Genomic DNA, 12,006 nt, shown 5'->3' with positions numbered 1-12,006 from the left:
TCGCTCTCCTTTCGCCCCCTTTTTGTCCTTCTCGCCCTTTACTCTCGCTGCTCCATGGGGCCGAAGGAGAGGGGCGAGGAGGTCCCCGTGGAGCCGGTGCGAGCAGAGGGCGGGCGGGCGGCTGCCGGAGCTGGCGCTTCTCCGCGTCCGCCCGGGCTCGGTGCTCCTCGGGGGCGCTGCCGCTGCTGCCGTTCGGCGCTCCCGGGGCGCGGGGAGAAGCTCTCAGGGCCGTCGGGGATACTCCGCTCTCTCCGGCTTCGAGCGCTGTCAGTGCCGGGACGCCGGGCTGGCTCCTCGCTGCGAGGCGGGCAGCAGACGGGTTATTAGGGTTATTAGTGTTATTGTCATTATCTCTCCCTTCCCCTGTGGTTGTGTGTCTCTCCACCACTTTCAGACCAGCCCATTATAACGCCGGCGAGAGGCGGAGCCAGGACAAAGATCTGAAAGGGTGGTGGGTGGAGAAGCAAGGTAGCAAAGGTGGGTATGCCCTAATAAGCCGTATCAGAGCCATAATTAGCCAAGATGACAGCGAGGTCTTGTTGGAAAGTTATTTTACGAAACTTGTTTGTATTTTCTCCTGCCAGGTCCCTCCCCTTCCCGGGTATTTCGAACGAAGCTGCAGTTCGGCGCGACTAAGCAGAGCCGGCCCGCCTCCCAGGTGTAAAATGCAGAATGACTTATAGGTGGCAGAGCTGAACCTGTTACGTGCAGTGATTTATTTTAATAGCGCCGTATAAAGCAACAAGTTGTAATATGACAGCTCAACAACCTGTTGGAAAATAATACATGGCTTTGCAGTTGTGAATTCCTAATGATTTATGTAGCCTGACAAAACAGTTTCAGTCCTGGTCTTCTCTTTCCTTCTGTCACAAGCACACCTGGTGCAGAGGTAGAGTGGGAACAGGTAGGCAATGCTTTGGAGTTTTGCTATGAGAGAGTTAGACAAAGCCTTAACCTCAGTTTTATGTGTCTCTTTCTGTAGTAGCATGGCTTAAGCTCTTCTTGATGGTGTGTTTGTAACCTCTCTCTTACAACTGACACTCTTTAGTAAAATATTTTCTTGTGTAGGTTTTGGGTTCGGGTGTTTTTAAAGGTAACTTTAACATTTTTAAATCACCGCGAGTCTGTAAATTTCCCATAATACTTGGGACTATGTATTCTGCAATTTTACCTAGACACTCTTCTTCTTTAACAAAATTAGTCATCCTTTTTGGGTTTCTTTTTGGGTTTAAGTTGTCAGGGTCTTGGGGTCTTGCCCTCCTTCAGAGTTTTTTTTTTCCTCTCCTTCAACATTATGCTAGGTAGAAGAAGTCAATGAAGAGAGCTAGCTGGCAGCAGCTTCTCTGAAAACTCCCTGTTCTGCTCACTGTTCAGAGTCCATTGCAAAATTCCATTTCCCTTCATATGGCAGTAGCGCTGGCGTCTGCAAAACAATAACAATAACATCAGCAGAAATCCAGTGTGGTGCTTATGTTTTATTTCTCATATGTATGCTTTGAATTTTGTGTCCTGGAGTAAGAGTTGGATTGCTCCATATTTTCCAAAAGCAGTCTTTCTAAATCAGACCTTATTTTAGAATAAATACATAATGCAGAGTCACTCTGGTTAGAACTATTCCACTGTGGTCTGGCTCTCAAGGAGTATTGGAGAGGAAGACGAAAAAAGCGCAGGTTTAAAAGACTAGGAGGAGAAACAAACAGCCCTACTTTCTATCTTGATCTCTCTTGAACAGAATATATGTTCCCCCACACACACCTGCATTTTGTTTCAAAGCTTTGCCATTTCTTCTGTCTGCATGAGTTTACGTGGTAAATACTGAAGAGTGAGGGGTTCTTATGTCCCCCTTTTGAAAACTTTAATGGAAATAATAATACCCTAGATGTCTTGCTGTTCTCACAAAAGCTGTACCAGTTGAGAAAAGCAGGCAATTCAGAAAGACAAAAATAAGAGGAGGGAGACCTCTCTTGGTTCATTGTTGTTGTTGTCTCCATGTGATGTAAACTGAAATCCTTCAGTAAAGTGTTGTCTTAGCTGTTGGTGCCAATGTTTGTGTTTAAGGGTATGGGAAAAAGGTATCATTCCTTCCAAAACTCATATTTTCTATGATGATGCCAATGGCAAGGGTAGGTTTGTTCCTCTTCCTGCTTTTGTTGTAAATAGCAGTGAAGTAGCGATGATTTGCTAGCTTGCCTTTGATGTTTATTTTATTACCGTTCCACTATTTGTGTGGAAAATGTACACATTGTCTCTTATCTTTATTCAAAGAACTTAAAAAGTCATTCAAATGCTGTAGGTAAACACGTCAGACATAACAGAAGCTTTTTCACAGCCATACTTCAAGACTAGGAGTGGATGGCAAAGCTGGTTTTGCAAGATTCAAGAGGGGACAGAAGCTTGTACTCAAAATAATACAAAGATAGCTATTAATGGGTGGGAGCAGGGAACCTTTCTGAGATCAGCGCTGATTCTTGTTGTGGCTCAAGGCCCCTTTGCTATCTCTGAGCCAGTGCCTGTTGTAAACTCTCCCTTGAAATCTCTGGTGGCTCTGACCTGAGAAAATATATGAAAAGTGCTTATGAAAGGTCTGTGCCGGGTTTAAACAGAGCCTTCCTGGCCTGAATGAGAGCAATATCAAGCCCATTGCTAACGCTGCCAATGAAACACAAGCAAAGTTGTAAGCAGTGGTGAAATAATCCAACTACTCCCATCTCTCACCACTGAGAGTATATGTAACCTCAAGTCTTTTCCTGCTATAGTTTTTAAAAAGGCACAGTATCGCCTTCAGGTTTATAAAGATTAACACAATCATCGGAAAAACTGATTCTGTTAAGTAAACTTCACATCAAAAGCACTTTGATGTGCTGTATTATAGCAAAGCCAAACACCCCACCCCCATCACCCCAAGAAAAACCTCCAAAAACCTCCAGTGAAGCAAGGTAAAAAAAAATCTAATTCTTTGTTCTAAAATGAAATGTCTCTTCCTCTTTAGATCAGCAGAGTAGGACTTTTTTGATGTACAATCCCCTCTTTTCCTACCCTATCCAGTCAAAGACAAACGGAGAAACGTGAATGGTTGCTTGAAAATCATGCGATCAGCTTTGCTTCCCATTTTTTGTAGTATTTCACTCATTAAATTCAGAAATAGTCTGCCAATGGGTACTTGGAAATGAGGTTGTATAGTCCTTTGCAATTTGCTCAAGCTACCAATTACAAAAATATTCTGTACTAAATGTAGAAAAATGCTTTGCTGTCTGGTGGTTGTGAGTGTATTTTTGGTTGATCCATGTTGTCTCCATGGTATTTTAAACCATGGAGATATGTGTTTTTTAGTTCAGCAAACATTGTTCAAAGGTGTGTCATGATATGTTCTTGGTTCAAATTCTTTTTAAAAATCATTTTTTCTAGTTTTTTTTCTTTTTTTTCACTCAGTTCTTTCTTACTTCTCTTTTCTGCCTTCAGTCTCTCCAGATCTCTAACTATAGAATAGAGAGGGGGGTTTCCAAGTAAGGTCATATAAGAACAACTGGCCAGTAAAAGTCTCTGTGGTGTCTGGAAAGTCCTATAGTTAGTGGCAGGCAAGCTTATTTGTGCACCTGACATGTCCAGCACAGCAGCTGGACAAAGTGCTCCATCATCCCTTCTCCTCCTGTGGCAAGCTGCAGGAGTGCCCTGCCTTGCCAGGAGCGAGCAGCCTGGACAATGCAATACACGACGTGAGAAACAATGGAGCAGTTCAAAGAGCTCGCTCTGGACGGGCTGCTCGCAGCAGGAGATGTGCCTAGCATGCATAAATTAACTGCAGTCTGTGAGGGCTGGCTAATTGCACTATGTATATTTTTGTAGTTGAAGGAAATCCAGCTAGAGACCAGCCGTAAGAGAGGAGGTTACTGGAAATTCCTTTAGACCTTGAGAGGAAGAGTTTGATCACTGAAGCAGAATGCATGTTTGCGTGAATTCCCTCATTGGGAAAGACTGGCACATTTTCAGAAGAACATCCATTCCCTGTGGGTAGAGATTTTCTCGTGTCTTTGGCAGGTACTAAGAGATGAATTTACAATGGGGAGTTCCATTTCAATTTTGTTTCATGCAGTCTTTATTTTCTTGGGAGACATTACTCAGAATGGAATTTTCCCATGCTGAGAGCTTAGTATCACTTCCTCCCTGTGCCCACTGCATGTTCCATAAAAATGTCTGCATCTAAGCAATTTTTTTTTTTCTCCAGAGCCATGGATTGTGACAGAATCGGCAGGCACAGATGTTCTCCTGTGAAGGAAGTGACATTATTGTTCTTGTTATTAATGCTTAGTACTGGAGAAAAAAAATCCAGATTCTTACACCATCCTTTTCACCAACAAATCTCAGAGCTCTCCCATTTTACAGGTGACAAGGAATGATGGCGAGTCCTGCTGAAAATAATTTGGTAAGTCAGTTGCAACCCTGTCTGTAGAGCTGAGCTCTCTGGAGCCCTTGTCCTGTGCTGTGTCCACTGAGGTATCCACCACAAGGCCTCACTGGAAAGTGCTGTACTATTTAGCAAGGAGCTGTCAAAATGGAGCTTGCTCTGTCTCGAGACTCAGATAATTTATAGCTAATTCTTGCTTTTTACTAGTGCTGTGTTAAGCCTCCAGGGCTTGAATGAGGTTCCACACTGGCATAAGATGAACCTCTCTGGAATATATTGCAGGTTTGCAGTCTGAGAAATACGTGACATAAAAGAGTGCAGGGTGAGGTTAAATCAACACAGTATTTACAACATATTTTGTGATGCCTTAATTCAGTAACTGTCCCCAAAGGCTTTTCTCATGGCTGATTACTGGGTTTCATGTAACCGCACCACGAGAGACAAAATCCAAATGGTGGATTTCTTGTGGATCTCTTCAAGAGATCCTTGTGGATCTCTTCAAGGAAATTTTTCTTACAGTAAGGAGGAAACTGGTATTGGAAAGCAGCACGTGTATTGATAATCCTGGATATATAATTGCCAGGAGGGAATTGCTTGCTAAGGGGCAGGCTCCACCGCAATTAGAAGTTACGCTGTGTTACGCTTGTTATGAAGTTGTGATGCAGAAGCATTTGGTGAAATTCTGTGGCTCTCTGCCAAGCATAGTGAATGGTTTTTGCTACTGGTGCCAAACAAACTTAAAAAGAAACCATCATAGCTTGTTTTTGCTGGTGCCAGACCAAATATCTGTTGGCATCAAACTTGGTATTGATGCCAGAGGCTTGCTATCACTGGCCCGTGATATGAGGAAACACCAGCTGAGCTGTTACAATAGCCTCTCACTGCCTTCAAATCCATGCATTGATGGAGGAAAGTGAACAACCTTGTGAGAAGAGAATTACAGCAAAGTTAACTAAGGGATGAAGGACTTAGAATATGTGATGGAGACTCACTGAACTTTGCTAGCCCTTGCTGGAGTACACCTAAGCCAACTCAAACCCACATATATTTTACATGGGTAAACAGTGACTTGAGATATGAAGGATATGTTTCAATTCAACGAAGTTAAAGTACTATTTATAGCACTGTGGATCAACAAATTAATCACCTTGCCAATAACATTCTAGTTGAACAGCAATAAGTATTTAACATTCTTACTTCTGGGTTGGATTTCTTTTGTTGTTTCTTTGCTTTCAAAAAGTTATTTCTGGGTGGAATCCCATGATTTATATAGGCCTTAGCCAAATCTATGAATAAATCATGGTGTGAAAATCTTCTTGATTTTTATTTTTTCCAAGACAAAGTGAAATGCATTATAATGGAGCTATTCGGGAGCAGGCTGCTGACAGTCAGAGTTTGCTGTGTTAGGCAGGATTTGGCAGTACTACCCCTGAATTGTACCTCTCTGCTGCATTTTCTGTCCTCTGTTTGCTGTGTTCTGTTTTCCTTCTCTGCAGCCCTCCTGGACAGCTCCAGAACCATTGGAATCTTTGAAAATCTGGCCCATGCTGCTGCTGGCTTACTCCTGGAACAGAGAGCAGAGTTATACCGAGGGCGCATCCACTGCAGTACCTCAGGTGGAGAGGGATGGGGATTTATATCCTGCAAACTGGTTCTAAAAATCGAGCATGTTTTCACCGCCTTTCAGAGAACTGTAGCAAATACTTGGAGAGCTGGTCCTTCTGTTGCTGCAGATGTAATAAAATCATTACTTTGTTGAGTTGCATGCACTGTGTATTTGATTTTCAGTTCCTAGGTGAGTTCTTAAGGGATTAGCTGAGTTTCAGTCTCTTTAAGGTGTGAATAAACATCCTGTTGCCTCACACCCATGAAATTTCTTCCCGACAGTTGTCAGAATGCTTTGTGCAGAGTGTTGCTATTTTGGTTCTCTAAGTAAAGGTTCACAGGGTTTGAATGTCTTGGCCAAACTTACATGATCTAAGATGGGAATGGAACATGGGTTTCCTAATTCCTCCACTACTTCTCTACCTACTAACCCTGTTGTTTCCCTGAACCTTTACATATACTTTAGTAGATTAATAATTAACCTCCAAGTGGGGCACTTTGAAGCAAATGTAAAATGAAACCAAACACTTGTCATGGTTTTTAGTCATACCAGATTTGCAAGTAGGGTGTGTTTAAATGATGCAAGTAGATAAAGTCTTGTTAATTTAGATTAAAGTCAGTGCCTTATCAAAGCAAGTGACTAATTAGGAAAACTATTACCTTTTGGAAAAGAAACAGTTGAACTATCACTCAAAATTATTTTAACTAATTGAACTGTGCAACTGCTCAGGCTCCTGCAACTGCTGAGAAAGAGGAAAGACAGAGAGCTTTTCCCAGGAATTGCCAGTGTTCTGGGGACTTTTTGATAATTTTGCTTTCAGAAAGTTAACAATACTTGTCATCACTGCGTAAACAAGGAGAAGGGAGGAGAGTCCCATGAGTCATCAAGGAGCCAAATATACAGAATTTAAGTGAAGAACTGGAGCATTTGTACTAAATACACTGCCTTCATTCTCTTCACCTTACTGAGCCAACAGGACAGCAAAGTGCTTGTGAATGGTTTGAAATGATGAAGTGAATCTCAGGTCTGTAATAACAGACATTAGGCATTTGGGAACCTGCAAGGGTGGAAACAGCAGGGCAAATTCATGGTGTGAAAAGAAAGATTACGATCAGACTGTATTTATGTTCAGACAGATACATGCAATTGTGAAGAATCATTAAATAACTGTTAACCACACCTGCACAGAGCCTCTGGCAATGCTGGCTTATACGGAATCTCAAGAGCTGCCATGTGCCTGACGTCATACCTTCGCAAGGAGAGAAAAGTCTTGGGTGTTAGCCCAAGACTGGTAAGTAAAGCATAGTCCACGGATTTGTGCCAGTTTAATGTCTGCAAGTGACTTTGTGGTGTGTCACACCCAGTATCTTCTGCCCTGTAAACCTGTCAGTAGTCCTGATTTGTTTGCTTATGACCAGGTCTTACTAAACATCTCCAAATCTGCTTTAATGCAATGGCTCCTTCCCTCTAAGTCAGTCAGGACTGTGAGGAGGGAGTGGGTGAGTATGGGTGCACAGAGGGAGTCTAGCACAAAGGATCCTAACTTTTCCGGGATTGTAATTTCTACTGTAGCACCAGATGCTGCTTAGGGTTTCTTTTTACACGGATCATTTTCCATTTTAAAAATATTGGGAGGTTTTGACATTTTTTTTATTATGGAAATGATATTTCAGAACCTTTTTAGTTTTATTGTAAAAAATAAATTAATGGAAATATATGGGGGAGGGAATCAGGCAGGTTAAATGTAGCATAGGAAAAAGAAAAGGGAGCAAAGCTGAGATGAAAAGGTGAAGATGAGGAGAAAGTTGGAGTAGAGAGCTCCACCTGAGAACACATTGCAGAGCAGTTCCATTTAGACATTAGAAAATTTTCAGGATGCCCAACAATCTCCAATTTGACTGCTTCTGCTGGTGTAATTTTTTGGACTGCTCACCTCTGCAGCTTTCCTCAGGCTAGGGAGTTCTCTGGCTTTTCTTTTCCCATGGTGCTTTTGGAAGTGATTGTCTTTCATCTACATTTTGTCTCTTGGAGTATACTTTTCCAGTCTTTCATGGCTAGGGGTGGTTGAGGAGTGGAGGTGGTTTTTTTTTTGTGATTGATTTTGGTTTTGTTTTGTTTTACGTGGAATAAAAATTACAAAAAAAATAAAGCAAAAGTGAAGGTTGAACATCAGTATGTAATTCCTAAAGGGGCTGGGGTGCTTCAGTTTGAAAGTTCTTTCTGCTTGTCATTTCTGTACAAAATATTTTCTCCTTTTATTTTTTTTCCTAGTGAAAATATCTAGCAACTGTTAAGAACAGGAGATTGTGAACAAGAAACAGAGCATGACATTCACAAAGGGTTTCAAAGATCTGCAGACTTCAGTATTCATTTATGAGCTCTGGCACCTGACATTGATGGATCAGACAATGGAGATATTTACTCATCACTTATGAGAGTTCTTATTCATAGCTTGATTTATTTATGCCATAAGGGTTTGGAAGACAGTCCGTTTTTACCTTTTCCATCTGACACACGGTCAGTGCCAAGAAACTCAACATGGCCCAACTCAACACAGATTAAAGATTTTTTTTTAAGAGTTATCTAAGTGGTGTGGGGAAAATGGCCTCCTCCAGTGCTACTTTAAAAAATAGTCATCTCTGTGAGTAAATCTTGGTGGCTTGGATAGAGTTTATTTTGAAGGCAGGATGTAACACCCAGTACCCTCTTGCCCCTACTCTAGCTTTTTAATGTACTATCACTAAAGTTTAGCCCCATGAGGAAAATTGGGGTAGTCAGGTGCAGAGGCAAACTGAATAGGCGAGGCTTTCACTCCAGTGGGCCTACATTCAAACCTTCAAGACTTTGTCAAGACCCGTGACTATTCCCAGCTGAGACGTTAATTAAATGGTGTTGGATATGATAGTATTCTATTATACTGGCTTGTGCTGCTGAAAGAAATAGTGCTGTGCTTCTTGATTGAAGAGGCAGAGTCAAGTGAATAATTCGCAACAAATAATTAGTCTAAATGTTCCTAGGTGATTCTTACAGAATCTGAGTCTGGTTGAGAAAGATCCCTATTTATTAATGTCATAGGACTCCCTTCCACAAGGGGAAAGTTTATTTATATAAGATGAGTAAGTTAAAGTGTAGACTTGCAAGTTCTTCTTGAGTCATCAGACCCAGAAAACAAGTATTTTATATTAAGGTTAGTACAATCTTTCAAACAACATTTATGAGTGTGCTTTAACTGATGGGTATATGATGACTGACATTCCAGGACCTCTTCTGCACACACCTACGCTGGCATACTTTTATACATAGGAGTAATCCTAATTAATTTGGGAAAATTGCTCTTGTGCATGAATGTATTCATTAGTGTTTGAAACACCACGGTATGGTGAGTCTTCCAGATACAATCTTGATCTTGCACTTAAAGGTGCCCACAATGTCCCGTCCGGTCTTTAGGGCTACCTTAGCTCTAATAAAAACAGGCCAGCACCCAGTCCTTCCCCTGAGGGCTTTAGCATGGCTAAATTCTCTTCCTTGCAAAGAAGTGGCCTCATCTGTGCTGTCTAGAGGGAACTGTCCTTCACTGTGTTATCTCCTGACCAGAGGCCTCTGTGTGGCATGAGAAAGTGCTGGGTTAGAGGGACAGCCCTTGTCAGGAGGCTTATTGCTAGTTAAAATAGTGTGGACAATCACATGCCAGCTTCTTGAGGGCATGTCTTGGCTCTTTTTAATTTGCAAGTGCCAAATGTAACTTAAATGAATATTTGGGTTCATTTTATACCTTGAAGCTTTGATAAGGTATTATTGCTCCCATCTGCTCTTGACAGGAAAGAGCAGCACTGTTGTTCCCTTCAGTAGTGTAATTTTGTGGGTGTATTAGCTGGGTTTCTGTCCCAGTGAAGCTGAAGAGTTTTGCTCAAGAAAATTGCAGGAAAACAGTCTTTTTCTGCATGTTTTGAGTCTTCCTTTTCAGAGGTAAGATTTGATGCAGCCTAATTTTTTTTTTTTATAAACACCATTTCAGTTTGTTACAAGTAAACTATTGGCCAAGTTATTAAAGTGTTCAAAAGTTATAGCATTAGAAAGAGTGGTTTTATTTTAAACAGTGGGGAACACTGATAATTTCACAGGCAATGAGAAAATAAAGCCAAAGAACCAAATATATAATAGTCAGTTTGAACTGAAAATTTGTACCTTTAAAGATTTCTAAGTATGTAGATTCTGCTTTGCAGATAGTAGGTTCTCAGTGATGCTGCCTGAAATTTTAAATGCCTGCACATGTTGTCACACCAGGGAATTATAATCTCTCCCAAAACAGGTGAATGTAGTTGATGAAGTGATTTTCACCCTGTAGTACTTATTTCTGTCAGCTGAAAGGAAGTCTAAGTTTTCCCAGGTGACCACCTGGGATGCATTACAGAGTTCTGAAAAGCACTTAAGGTCAATTTCAGTTGGTCTGTCTTCTCTTATGAAGTACCTAAAATGGAGGTTCCTCGGTTTTTAATGCTTGAGATACTCTGCTCATTAGTTCAGATTATTTATTAAGAGATTATTTATGTAAGGTAATTGATTGTGAAAAGAAAAGTTGCTTTCATCATTAAATCAAACTTCATGCTGTCGTTAAGATAGGATTTAGCATGCTGAGCTAGACAAAAACATTGTGTAAGGTGAGAGGGATTGCCCCTCAAAATTTATTTGCTGCTTAAGAGCTGAACACTGTGTTCCACCTCAAGCATTGCAGATATTTTCTTCCTTTACCTGGCTGCCACTAGTTTATAGTCCTTTCTGCTATTACTTGTGCGGAAGAATGTTTCCCATCAGGCTATTTTGTAACATCTTTCTGCGAAGTGCTTGAACATTAGTGCTTGCTCCAGGAAAAGGTGAGTTAAGATATGTTTTTATGAGTCCTGCTAGCTGCCTTGCTTCATCAATACTAAAAGGGATGTCTTTATTGACACTGAGTGCTTTCCAAAATTGTTCTTTCCACCATTACTGATGTGTTGCTTAAGCTTGCTGCACTGAGTTTTGTGTTGTTTGTGTTGCATTGGTTGATTACCTCCTTCTGTTAACTTTCCATGCCCAATTTAATTAAGCTGTGAATAATGGGATGTTTTATCAGATGGTACAGCATTATTAACTTCAGTGAAGTGTTGTGTGATGAACCAGCTAAAGATCTGGACAGTCATTTATACATTCTTCCCATTTAACTGTCAGTGCAGTTTGGATGAAGATAGCTACCAGCATGTGTGATTGCAACCCTGCTGCTGAAAGAGGTGTGTCTGTTTATGCCAGCAAAGTCCTTGGCTGTTGGTATAAATATAATGGCATGGTAATTACTGGTTATAGATACAAGGAAGATCAAACTTCCCCCCCCCCCCCCCCATCCAGAAACATTCTTCCCGTCTTTTTGTATAAATAACCAAGAGTACAACATTTCAGAGTTAGAAAACTGAGTGGAACAAGACAATCATCATGATTAATTTCTGCAAATATTTTTCTATGTATTAATTGCCCATGCACTGTAAACAGTATTCTCAGGTGGCTCTCTATACAAATTATTAATGACTTATTTTAGCTAAAAACCAACAACAACCAAAGAACTCCTTTATAATGTCTGTAATGTCCATACTTGCTATTTGTATAAGCAAAATGGTGTGGTTTCTTTCCTCTGATTAGATAACTTGTGGACCAAATTAATTCAATGCATATGTGAACAATGGGGAAAATTAGAAAATAATCTATTGCCAACAATAACTGCTTTTAAAGTTGTTTTTCTTATTTATCTGGAAATTTAAATAAGCCTAGTCTGATTTCTTAGTAAAGCAAATAAAATGTACATTTCAATAGAAATCAAACTACTCACAAATGTTTTCAGATGGAGGTTGACTTTCAACAGCAAATGGCAATGCAAAGTTTTCCTGCTCTTTTCAGTTCATACTTCTGGCTCAAAGGTGTATGCAGTGTGATACAACATGTTGTGACTCCTCAGCAAAATGTTGCAATTCAT

General features: G+C 40.7%; 1 long non-coding RNA gene across 1 annotated transcript; it reads left to right on the top strand.

Moving 5' to 3' along the window:
- Nucleotides 1–3,886: 3,886 nt before the first annotated feature.
- LOC132077026 (uncharacterized) lies at nucleotides 3,887–6,167 on the top strand. Its single transcript, XR_009418987.1, has 2 exons — nucleotides 3,887–4,420; nucleotides 5,899–6,167. It is a non-coding gene; the product is annotated as an uncharacterized LOC132077026 (long non-coding RNA).
- The last annotated feature ends 5,839 nt before the right edge of the window (nucleotides 6,168–12,006 follow it).

Source organism: Ammospiza nelsoni, chromosome 1 (genome assembly GCF_027579445.1).
Source record: "Ammospiza nelsoni isolate bAmmNel1 chromosome 1, bAmmNel1.pri, whole genome shotgun sequence".
In the NCBI taxonomy this organism is placed as follows: Eukaryota; Metazoa; Chordata; class Aves; order Passeriformes; family Passerellidae; genus Ammospiza; species Ammospiza nelsoni.
Note: the sequence above shows the minus strand (reverse complement) of the source record. Positions and strands in the feature narration are given on the sequence as shown.